This window comes from Heterodontus francisci, chromosome 5 (assembly GCF_036365525.1).
Source record: "Heterodontus francisci isolate sHetFra1 chromosome 5, sHetFra1.hap1, whole genome shotgun sequence".
Classification (NCBI taxonomy): Eukaryota; Metazoa; Chordata; class Chondrichthyes; order Heterodontiformes; family Heterodontidae; genus Heterodontus; species Heterodontus francisci.
Window position 1 is genome coordinate 71,970,381 of NC_090375.1, and position 12,047 is coordinate 71,982,427.

The following is a 12,047-nucleotide window of genomic DNA, read 5'->3' on the forward strand; positions in this document are numbered from 1 at the left end:
ACCCACCTACCTACCTACCTACCTACCTACCTACCTACCTATACCAGTGGCAATTTATAATGGCCAATTCGCCTATCAACCTGCAAGTGTATGGGTGTAAGCATAAATCTTGATATGCACATTACTATTTATCTAGAAAAGAGAAGGTCATACCTAGAATCATAGAAAGAAACAGGCCCTTCGGCCCACCGAGTTATTCCCACCACCTACCTACACTAAGGGCAATTTACAATGGCCAATTTACCTATCAAACCTGCAAGTCTTTGGCGGTGGGAGGAAACAGGAGCACCCGGCGGAAACCCACATGGTCATAAGGAGAACTTGCAAACTCCGCACAGGCAATACCCAGAATCGAACCCGGGTCACTGGAGCTGTGAGGCTGTGGTGCTAATCACTACGCCACTGTGCCGCCCAAATTTACACCATTAGACACTCTTGCTAATATCTGCTTAACTGGCCAGCAATGGAATACTTTTGAAATACATGCTATAGCAGCAATGAATTCAAAAAGAAACATGTCCTAACAATTACCCAACTGTTTGCAGGAAATGTGATGCCACTGTTGTTTACAGTCTTTTAGTCTTCATTTCTACACTTGCAAGATTGTCATGGTAACATTATGATATCATGCTATCTAACCAATCTTCCAGTTCCTCCTCAGGGTTAAGCTTCTTATGCTGCTTGTGAATTTGTACTGTCTGTCATGTCGGCACCAGACGAGTCAGTTGAAGTATTAACTGTTCCAGGGTCACAGAGAACTTCTACATCCTGAACTCCCTTTAAGAAAATATCATTACTTTTGCTGACAGGCGTTTCTAATTGAAGTAAAAAATCCAGCTCCTTGTCTAGCTCGCCACTTATCAGCCCAAGCCTGGATATTGTCCAGGTATTGCTGCATTTCTACACGGACTGCTTCAGTATCTGAGGAGTCACGAATGGTGCTGAACATTATGCAATCATCAGCGAACATCCCCACTTCTGACCTTATGATTGAAGGAAGGTCATTGATGAAGCAGCTGAAGCTGGTTGGGCCGAGGACACGACCCTGAGGAACTCCTGCAGTGATGTCCTGGAGCTCAGATGATTGACCTCCAACAACCACAACCATCTGCCTTTGTGCTAGGTATGACTCCAGCCAGCGGAGGGTTTTCCCCCTGATTCCCATTGACCTCAGTTTTGTGAGGGCTCCTTGATGCCATACTCGGTCAAATGCTGCCTTGATGTCAAGGGCAGTCACTCTCACCTCACCTCTTGAGTTCAGCTCTTTTGTCCATGTTTGAACCAAGGCTGTAATGAGGTCAGGAGCTGAGTGGCCCTGGCGGAACCCAAACTGAGCGTCACTGAGCAGGTTGTTGCTAAGCAAGTGCCGCTTCATGGCACTGTTGATGACACCTTCCATCACTTTGCTGATGATTGAGAGTAGGCTAATGGGGCGGTAGTTGGCCGGGTTGGATTTGTCCTGATTATTGTGTGCAGGACATACCTGGGCAATTTTCCACATTGCAGGGTAGATGCCTGTGTTGTACCTGTACTGGAACAGCTTGGCTAGGGGCGCAGCAAGTTCTGGAGCACAGGTCTTCAGTACTATTGCCGGAATATTGTCAGGGCCCGTATCTTTTGCAGTATCCAGTGCCTTCAGTCGTTTCTTGATATCACGTGGACTAAATCGAATTGGCTGAAGTCTGGCATCTGTGATGCTGGGGACTTCAGGAGGAGGCCGAGATGGATCATCAACTCGGCACTTCTGGCCGAAGATTGTTGAGGTATGCCTGGTGCTGCTCCTGGCATGCCCTCCTGCACTCTTCATTGAACCAGTTATTCCCTAACAGCAGTTACTCACCTTGCAGCTTTCCTGTGATGTCACTGTTGACTTTTTTTTTCTTCTTTTTTCAAAACTCTGGCGCGCCTGGACTCGTCGCTGCTTCTGGAAGGTAAGTGAAGTCTCCAAGCCTCGCGCTGAATTTATACGCTCCCAGACAGTAAACTAAATTGAAAGAAGTGTAAGTAAATCGCTGCTTCGCCTGAAAGGAGTGTTTGGGACCTTGGATAGAGAGGAGAGAAGAGGTAAAAGGGCAGGTACTACGTCTCCTGCGATTGTATGGGAAGGTACTGTGGGAGGGGACGAGGTGTCAGAGGTAATGGAGGAGTGGACCAGGGTGTCACAGAAGGAACGATCTCTTTGGAATGCTGACAGAGGAGGGGAAGGAAAGATGCATTTGGTGGTGGCATCACGTTGAAGGTAGCAGAAATGATGGAGGATGATCCATTGACTGTGGGGCGGCACAGTGGCGCAGTGGTTAGCACTGCAGCCTCACAGCTCCAGCGACCCGGGTTCAATTCTGGGTACTGCCTGTGTGGAATTTGCAAGTTCTCCCTGTGTCTGCGTGGGTTTCCTCCGGGTGCTCCGGTTTCCTCCCACGTGCCAAAGATTTGCAGGTTGATAGGTAAATTGGCCATTAGAAATTACCCCTAGGATAGGTAGGTGGTAGGGAAATATAGGGACTAGTGGGGATGTGGTAGGAAGATGGAATTAGTATAGGATTAGTATAAATGGGTGGTTGATGGTCAGCACAGACTCGGTGGGCTGAAGGGCCTGTTTCAGTGCTGTATCTCTTTAAAAAAAAAAGCTGGTGGGGTGGAAAGTGAGGACAAGTGACAACCCTGTCACGGTTCTGGGAGGGAGGAGAAGGGGTGAGGGCAGAAGTGTGGGAAATGGGCTGGACACGGTTGAGGGCCCTGTCAACCACAGTCGGGGGGGAATCCTCAGTTGAGGAAAAAGGAAGACATATCAGCGGTCAATTTCAGTAAGTTGCAAGTTAATCCCTTTTTTGTTTCGGAGGACCGGGGACTGCTGGGTAGGGGAAAACTATTTATTTGGGCAGTTTTAAAATCTTTGTCTTTTGCGAGGAGCAGCCTTGACAGAACGAGGTGCGGAGCGGACTTTCAGCTGAGCGGTCAATTTCAGTAAGTTGCAAGTTAATCCCTTTTTTGTTTCGGAGGACCGGGGACTGCTGGGTAGGGGAAAACTATTTATTTGGGCAGTGGAATTACCCGATACACTACACGTGTAGTGTCTCCCACCCACCCTCCTCCTCTAACCAAAAAAAAAAGGACTCTAGTGTGTTGATAAGGTAAGCTTTTTATTTAAAAAGTTCAGTCCGTCGGATTGCTAAGCGAACAAGTTTTGACTTTTTTTTTCATTTGGTTTTTCAGTAGATTTATTGGGAATCTAGAATAGTGGGAATGGAGGTAAAGGCAGTTGTAGGTTCCTCCTGCAGAATGTGGGAGGTAGGGGTCGCCAAGAGTGTCCCTGCTGACTGCATCTGCGGGAAGTGCACCCAACTCCAGCTCCTCGCAGACCGCGTTAGGGAACTGGAGCTGGAACTGGATGAACTTCGGATCATTCGGGAGGCGGAGGGGATTATTGACAGGAGTTATAGGGAGGCAGTCACACCTCAGGTAAAAGAAGTAGGTAGATGGGTTACCGTCAGGGGAAGGAAAGGGAACCAGCAGGCAGTGCAGGGATCCCCTGTGGCCGTTTCCCTCAACAACAGGTATACCGTTTTGGATACTGTTGGGGGGGACGACTTACCAGGGGTAAGCAATGGGGTGCAGGTCTCTGGCACAGAGTCTGTCCCTGTTGCTCAGAAGGGAAAAGGGAAGAGGAGCAGAGCATTAGTCATTGGGGACTCCATAGTTAGGGGAACAGATAGGAGGTTCTGTGGGAACGAGAGAGACTCACGGTTGGTGTGTTGCCTCCCAGGTGCCAGGGTACGTGATGTCTCCGATCGTGTTTTTGGGATCCTTAAGGGGGAGGGGGAGCACCCCCAAGTCGTGGTCCACATAGGCACCAACGACATAGGTAGGAAGAGAGATGGGGATTTAAGGCAGAAATTCAGGGAGCTAGGGTGGAAGCTTAGAGCGAGAACAACCAGAGTTGTTATCTCTGGGTTGTTGCCTGTGCCACGTGCTAGCGAAGAGAGGAATAGGGAGAGAGAGGAGTTGAACACGTGGCTGCAGGGATGGTGTAGGAGGGAGGGTTTTGGTTTCCTGGATAATTGGGGCTCTTTCTGGGGTAGGTGGGACCTCTACAAACAGGATGGTCTTCACCTGAACCAGAGGGGTACCAATATCCTGGGGGGGAGATTTGTTAGTGCTCTTCGGGGGGGTTTAAACTAAATCAGCAAGGGAATGGGAACCTAAATTGTAGTTCCAGTGTACAGGCTGTTGAGAGTAGTGAGGTAGGGGATAAGGTTACAGGGACGCAAGAGAGCACTGGCAAGCAAGAACTTGGTTTAAAGTGTGTCTACTTCAACGCCAGGAGCATCCGGAATAAGGTGGGTGAGCTTGCAGCATGGGTTGGTACCTGGGATCCTGATGTTGTGGCCATTTCAGAGACATGGGTAGAGCAGGGGCAGGAATGGATGTTGCAGGTTCCGGGATTTAGATGTTTCAGTAAGAACAGAGAAGAGGGTAAAAGAGGGGGGGGTGTGGCATTGTTAATCAAGGAAAGTATTACAGCGGCAGAAAGGACGTTTGAGGACTCGTCTACTGAGGTAGTATGGGCCGAGGTTAGAAACAGGAGAGGAGAGGTCACCCTGTTGGGAGTTTTCTATAGACCTCCGAATAGTTCCAGAGATGTAGAGGAAAGGATAGCGAAGATGATTCTCGACAGGAGCGAGAGTAACAGGGTAGTGGTTATGGGGGACTTTAACTTTCCAAATATTGACTGGAAATACTATAGTTCGAGTACTTTAGATGGGTCTGTTTTTGTCCAGTGTGTGCAGGAGGGTTTTCTGACACAGTATGTGGACAGGCCAACCAGGGGCGATGCCACATTGGATTTGGTACTGGGTAATGAACCCGGCCAGGTGTTCGATTTAGATGTAGGTGAGCACTTTGGCGATAGTGATCACAATTCGGTTAGGTTTACCTTAGCGATGGGCAGGGACAGGTATATACCGTAGGGCAAGAATTATAGCTGGGGGAAAGGAAATTATGACGCGATTAGGCAAGATTTAGGATGTGTAGGATGGGGAAGGAAACTGCAGGGGATGGGCACAAACGAAATGTGGAGCTTATTCAAGGAGCAGCTAATGCGTGTCCTTGATAAGTATGTACCTGTCAGGCAGGGAGGAAGTTGTCGAGCGAGGGAGCCGTGGTTTACTCAAGAAGTTGAAGCGCTTGTCAAGAGGAAGAGGGCGGCTTATGTTAGGATGAGACGTGAAGGCTCAGTTAGGGCGCTTGAGAGTTACAAGCTAGCCAGGAAGGATCTAAAGGGAGGGCTAAGAAGAGCAAGGAGAGGACACGAGAAGTCATTGGCGGATAGGATCAAAGAAAACCCTAAGGTTTTCTATAGGTATATCAGGAATAAACGAATGATAAGAGTTAGAACAGGGCCAATCAAGGATAGTAGTGGGAAGTTGTGTGCGGAATCAGAGGAGATAGGGGAAGTGTTAAATGAATATTTTTCGTCAGTATTTACAGTAGAAAAAGAAAATGTTGCCGAGGAGATTACTGAGATACAGCCTACTAGGCTAGATGGGATTGAGATTCACAAGGAGGAGGTGTTAGCAATTTTGGAAAGAGTGAAAATAGATAAGTCCCCTGGGCCAGATGGGATTTATCCTAGGATTCTCTGGGAAGCCAGGGAGGAGATTGCAGAGCCGTTGTTGTTGATCTTTAAGTCGTCATTGTCGACAGGAGTAGTGCCGGAGGACTGGAGGATAGCAAATGTTGTCCCCTTGTTCAAGAAGGGGAGTAGAGACAGCCCTGGTAATTATAGACCTGTGAGCCTTACTTCGGTTGTGGGTAAAATGTTGGAAAAGGTTATAAGAGACAGGATTTATAATCATCTTGAAAAGAATAAGTTCATTTGCGATAGTCAGCACGGTTTTGTGAAAGGTAGGTCGTGCCTCACAAACCTTATTGAGTTTTTCGAGAAGGTGACCAAACAGGTGGATGAGGGTAAAGCGGTGGATGTGGTGTATATGGATTTCAGTAAGGCGTTTGATAAGGTTCCCCACGGTAGGCTATTGCAGAAAATACGGAAGTATGGGGTTGAAGGTGATTTAGAGCTTTGGATCAGAAATTGGCTAGCTGAAAGAAGACAGAGGGTGGTGGTTGATGGCAAATGTTCATCCTGGAGTTTAGTTACTAGTGGTGTACCGCAAGGTTCTGTTTTGGGGCCACTGCTGTTTGTCATTTTTATAAACGACCTGGATGAGGGTGTAGAAGGGTGGGTTAGTAAATTTGCGGATGACACGAAGGTCGGTGGAGTTGTGGATAGTGTCGAAGGGTGTTGTAGGGTACAGAGGGACATAGATAGGCTGCAGAGCTGGGCTGAGAGATGGCAAATGGAGTTTAATGCGGAGAAGTGTGAGGTGATTCACTTTGGAAGGAGTAACAGCAATGCAGAGTACTGGGCTAATGGGAAGATTCTTGGTAGTGTAGATGAGCAGAGAGATCTTGGTATCCAGGTACATAAATCCCTGAAAGTTGCTACCCAGGTTAATAGGGCTGTTAAGAAGGCATATGGTGTGTTAGCCTTTATTAGTAGGGGGATCGAGTTTCGGAGCCACGGGGTCATGATGCAGCTGTACAAAACTCTGGTGAGGCCGCACCTGGAGTATTGCGTGCAATTCTGGTCACCGCATTATAGGAAGGATGTCGAAGCTTTGGAAAGGGTGCAGAGGAGATTTACTAGGATGTTGCCTGGTATGGAAGGAAGGTCTTACGAGGAAAGGCTGAGGGACTTGGGGTTGTTTTCGTTAGAGAGAAGGAGGAGGAGAGGTGACTTAATAGAGACATACAAGATAATCAGAGGGTTAGATAGGGTGGATAGTGAGGGTCTTTTTCCTCGGATGAGGATGGCAAACACGAGGGGACATAGCTTTAAGTTGAGGGGTGAAAGATATAGGACAGATGTCAGAGGTAGTTTCTTTACGCAGAGAGTAGTAGGGGCGTGGAACGCCCTGCCTGCAACAGTAGTAGACTCGCCAACTTTAAGGGCATTTAAGTGGTCATTGGATAGACATATGGATGTAAATGGAATAGTGTAGGTCAGATGATCAGCGCAACATCGAGGGCCGAAGGGCCTGTACTGCGCTGTAATATTCTAAAAAAAAAGAAGCCCTGCCATGGAAGGTTGCATCATCAGAGCAGATGCATCGGAGACAGAGAAATTGGGAGAATGGAGTGGAGCCTTACAGGAGGCAAGGTGTGAAGAAGTGTAGTCGAGCTAGCTGTGGGAGTCGGTGGGCTTATGATAAATATTACTGGGCAGTCTATCCCCAGCGATGGAGACAGAGAAGTCGAGGAAGGGGAGGGAAATGTCGGAGATGACCCATGTAAAGGTGAGAGAAAGGTGGAAATTGGAAGCAAAGTTAATAAAGTTTTCCAGTTGAGGGCGGGAGCAGGAAATGGCAATGATACAGTCAATAATGTACCAGAAAAAGAGTTGGGGAAGGGGCCCTGAGTAGGACTGGAACAAGGAATGTTCGACATATCCCGCAAAAAGGCAGGCATTACTAGGACCCAAGCGGATACCCAAAGCAACACCTTTTATTTGAAGGAAGTGAGTGGAGTTGAAGGAGAAGTTGTTCAATGTGAGAACAAGTTCAGTCAGGCGGAGGAGGGTCCTGGTGGTTGGGGACTGGTTGGACCTCTGTGCAAGAAAGAAGCAGAGAGCCCTCAAACTGTCCTGGTGGGGGATGGAGGTGTAGAGATATTGGACATCCAAAAGGCCACTGACCTGAAATGTTAACTCTGCTCCTCTCTCCACAGTTGCTGCCAGACCTGCTAAGTATTTCTAGCACATCTGCATACAAGGAACTTGGGTGTGGAGATTATTGGTCATTAAAATAAATGGATTGAGAATCGTGTGGTGTGCTATGAGTTCTCCAAGCAAATTCATGGTATACACTCCTGCTGATTTCAGTCCTGCACGAAGAGAAGTAAATTACCAAATTTACTGCATTGTAAATTGGAAAAGAGCTTTTGATTTATAATAAACCTGTCTTAAAATTTTCAACAGGAAGAAAACTGAATTATGATTTTTGGAACTCTGATGTGATAATAAAGACTGTTAAGACTGCAGAAGATATTTACAATCAAGAACTTTTCATATATCTAATTTCCACCACAAGGGAGGCTTGGATGAAGTAACCCCTTCAGTCTTATTTTATCCCATCCTTACCGAATATCAGTCCTCATTCTTCATAGTTCCACAGATTTTAACATTTTCCTGAAGAGGCAGGTTGAATCTTGGCTAACTTCTTGTCCAAACTTTAACAATGCTGCACTTGAAGCCCACAAACTTCTACAAGCGACAGTGCTGCTCAGAGAAACAAGCTGATGCTCGAATGCTGGAGAATCAATATTATGGCTTGCAAAGTTATGTTATCTACTGGAACACAAATCACAATCTGTTCCATCTTTTATTTCTTCCTTTTCTTTAATTTTGTGCTGATTTGTTTCTTCAATGTGAAAGATGTCTTAATAATGGTAGGAAATAGAACATTTTTATACTTCTCACAGGTTAGGTACTCCCACGTTAGGCATACCGTGTCATATAGTCCCTAACTAGCCTGGCCTTAACTGATAATATAATAAGTATCATTTTGAAGTACCATATGCAGCATTTTTATTATCAAATGAGAAAAAAAGTGAAGAGGGAGAGAAAATAACCATTTTAGAAAACCTGCAAGCTCGCGTCAACAGCTAGGTAACAACAGATCAAAATATATTGAGAGAATCACAGATGTTAAACCATTGGTAAAAGCAGCACGAAGGATCAAACACAGTGAAAATATTCAAAGCTAATGTTGCACACAGAGCTTTCAAAAGAATTTGGTTAATTTCAATGCCATTGATGTAAACTCTTCAGAACATCTGTTGCTAGAGACAGAAGTTGACTAATACTGACAGTGTTCTGTTTATTGAGAGGGACTTTGTGGAACTGTTAGTGCTTTAAATACAGAATGTTTAATACTAAACCTTATGTGTTTGAGAATAGATGTTTGGATAACTTGCTAAAATCATCTTTGTAATTCATTAAACAAATAACCATGAAATCAAAGCCATTGATAAAAATTACTGAGAGTACATACAACACATTCATATCAGGATGCCTTTCATGATTTTTATGTAGATTTGACCATTATGTAAAGTGTAATGTCATTGAACTGGAAACCAATGTTTGCCACAAAAAAAACAAAGCAAGTTTCATCGGGACAGCTTTAGCAATGGAGGAAATATCAGAATTCCATTTTAGGCTAAAGAAGATAGTGGGCACAAATTAATGATTCAGCCACTGTGAGAGTGATGAATATTGCGAATTCAGGGGCTGTGATCTGAAAGAAACTAATAAATGCAAAATGGCACCATCAGTAAAAAGCAAGACAAATCCAACTCAATCATTTACCACCCAATCAGTCTACTTCCAATAATTAGCAAAGCGAAGGGAGGAGTCATCAACAATGGTATCAAGCAAAACGTACTCACCAATAACCCGCTCACTGATACTCTGTTTGGGTTCCACCAGGATCACTCAGCTCGACAACTCATTAACAACCTTGGCCCGAACATAGGCACAAGAGCTGAATTCCAGAGGTGAGAGTGAGAATGTCTACCTTGACATCAAGGCAGAATTTGACTGAACATGGCATCAAGGATCCCAACTAAAATTGATGTCAATGGGAGTTAGGGGGATAACTGTCCATTGGCTGCAGTCATATAGTAGGATGGTTATGGTTGTTGGAGGCCAATCATCTCAGCCCCAGGACATCACTGCAGGAGTTCTTAAGGACAACATACGAGAATTAACTTCAGTTGCTTCATCAATCACCTTCTGTCCATAATAAGGTCAGACTGAAGCTGTTTTCTGATGATTGCAGAGTGTTCAGTTCCATTCACAATTCCTCAGATAATGAAACAGTACATGCCTGCATGCAACAAGACCTGGGCAACATCCAGGCTTGAGCTAATAAGTGGCAAATAACTTTCTACACAAATGCCAGGCAATGACCATCTCCAACAAGACAGTCTAAGCGCCTTCTCTTCATATTCAATGATATTATCATTACCACATGGGAACACAATCAACCCCAAATTCCTTGCCAAGTCACATACCATAATGTTGCTCTGCTAGGTTAAAGCCCTGGAACTCCCTACCTACCAGCATGTTGATATTACCTTCACCACATGGACAGCAACAATTCAAGAAGAAGGTCCATCACCACCTTCTCAAGGACAAGTAGGGTTGGGCAAACAAAGTTTCTCTTGTCCTTGATGCCCTATCTAGTGAGTGAATAAGCAGAAGAAAGGGAATTGATAAAGTTGAATGATGAATTGATATGAAAAAGGAACAAGTTGGAAGTAAGGTAGAGTGCTGAGGAACCACTGAATTAATGGAAATGAGTCAGACAAACATTCCTTTGGATGGGAGACTATAATATGAAAACTTGTTCAGAAGTGGAAGGTGCCAATCTTTATCAAAGCCTTTGTAGACATCTACAACAATTCCATATTAATCAGTATAGAGTTTAAGAACATAATTCAAGAGATACATAAGATGAACAACAAGAACTCCTGTAAAAAGATCATGTGAAAAGCCACAGTGCTGATCATGGGTTAGCCCAGAATGTTTAAGACGGTTGATAATTTGAGTGCTAAGCAATTTCCAGAACATTAGAAAATACCAGTGAGAGGACAACAGAGTGATGGTTGGAAGTGTAAGAAAGATTATGCATATTTTTCTATCCTGTATAATCAGCGTGCAATGTATATGACAGTACAAATTAGTGATTTTAAAAAAAATTAAAGTGACAATTTGGAATAGAGGAGTGATTTGTACATTAGGTTTTGTGACAAATAACTCTTAATTTCCTGGAAATAAGAGTATTTTTAATTTTGGTTTTCAGGAAGAGCAAACATTCTAAATAAGCTAAGACGCAAAGGTGACAATGACAGTATTTCATGGTAAAATGGTACAGTATAAAAGAATGCAAGCAGATTAGCGACACTTGTCATTACACCACTTATCATAACCATAGGCTTTGGCAGACCTTCATGACAAAGAGAGGAACTGGTTCCACAGGAACTGGCTTTGCAAGAACTGGCTCCAGAGGTTCCAGATCAGCAGTTGCAGAGATGTTCTGTCTGTCATATGTGCCATCTGCCACAAGTGGCAATCAAGGAATATATGATCCTTATAAACTAAAACAGCAGTGTAACATTAGTAATGAACGCATTAAGAAAGTGTTTATAAAAATACATTAACCAATTCATTGTTACTATCACTAGTATAATTTCAAGCTTATGTCTTAACTCTCCCTCCAATTGCCCAATCACCCATACCATTTTAAATATGCAATGTAGTTGAACATGTTACTGCATTAACCCTGACAAGCCAATTTTTTTCCACTATCTATGCTTACCTCAGCGTATTTTTTATGTATTCCTAAGGTCTTTTTCTATGTTAAATTATTTGATGTCCAATTGGTCCTGATCGTCTACAGAGCTCTCAGCAATCTCAGTTAAAAATGTTCCTTTCTTTCTACAACAAAGAAAGTTTCCTTCTTAAATCATATATCTTTCTTTTCTTTTTGTAAATTCTTCCCCTGAGCTCCAATCTTCAGTTTCATTGACTAGATCACAAACAATTCTGTCAACTTTTCTGCAATCTTTGGATAATCTATCATCACTCTCAGCGAAATGGGACAGCTGAGGAAAATGTTACATTTTTTCCTATGATGCAGTGGTAAAGGCACAGATACCCGCTATGCAGGTTTACAGGTAGAAGATAGGTTTCCTGGACAGGACTGAGCACCAGTGCCTCAGGAGCATTTCACTTCAGGCAGAACAGACTTCCTGAAGTAAACCTTAGCGAAGTGGATCAGGTGGATATGCAGTGCCAGTGGCTGTCAAAGTCACCAAAGCAGCTAATCTTTTTGCCTCTGGCTCCTTCCAGAGATCTGCAGGTGATATATGCAAAATCTCACAATAAGCGCATCTCACAGGTGACGAATGCCATGTTCTTCAGGGCT

General features: G+C 44.4%; 1 protein-coding gene and 1 long non-coding RNA gene across 2 annotated transcripts in view; one reads left to right on the plus strand and one right to left on the minus strand.

Annotated features, from left to right (window-relative positions):
• The window catches only part of necab1 (N-terminal EF-hand calcium binding protein 1), a 346,067-nt gene that overhangs the window by 290,460 nt on the left and 43,560 nt on the right, over window positions 1–12,047 (minus strand). The window lies entirely within an intron of this gene.
• On the plus strand, window positions 667–9,064 carry LOC137369556 (uncharacterized). The gene is made up of 3 exons (XR_010974967.1): window positions 667–1,123; window positions 7,786–7,916; window positions 8,036–9,064. It is a non-coding gene; the product is annotated as an uncharacterized lncRNA (long non-coding RNA).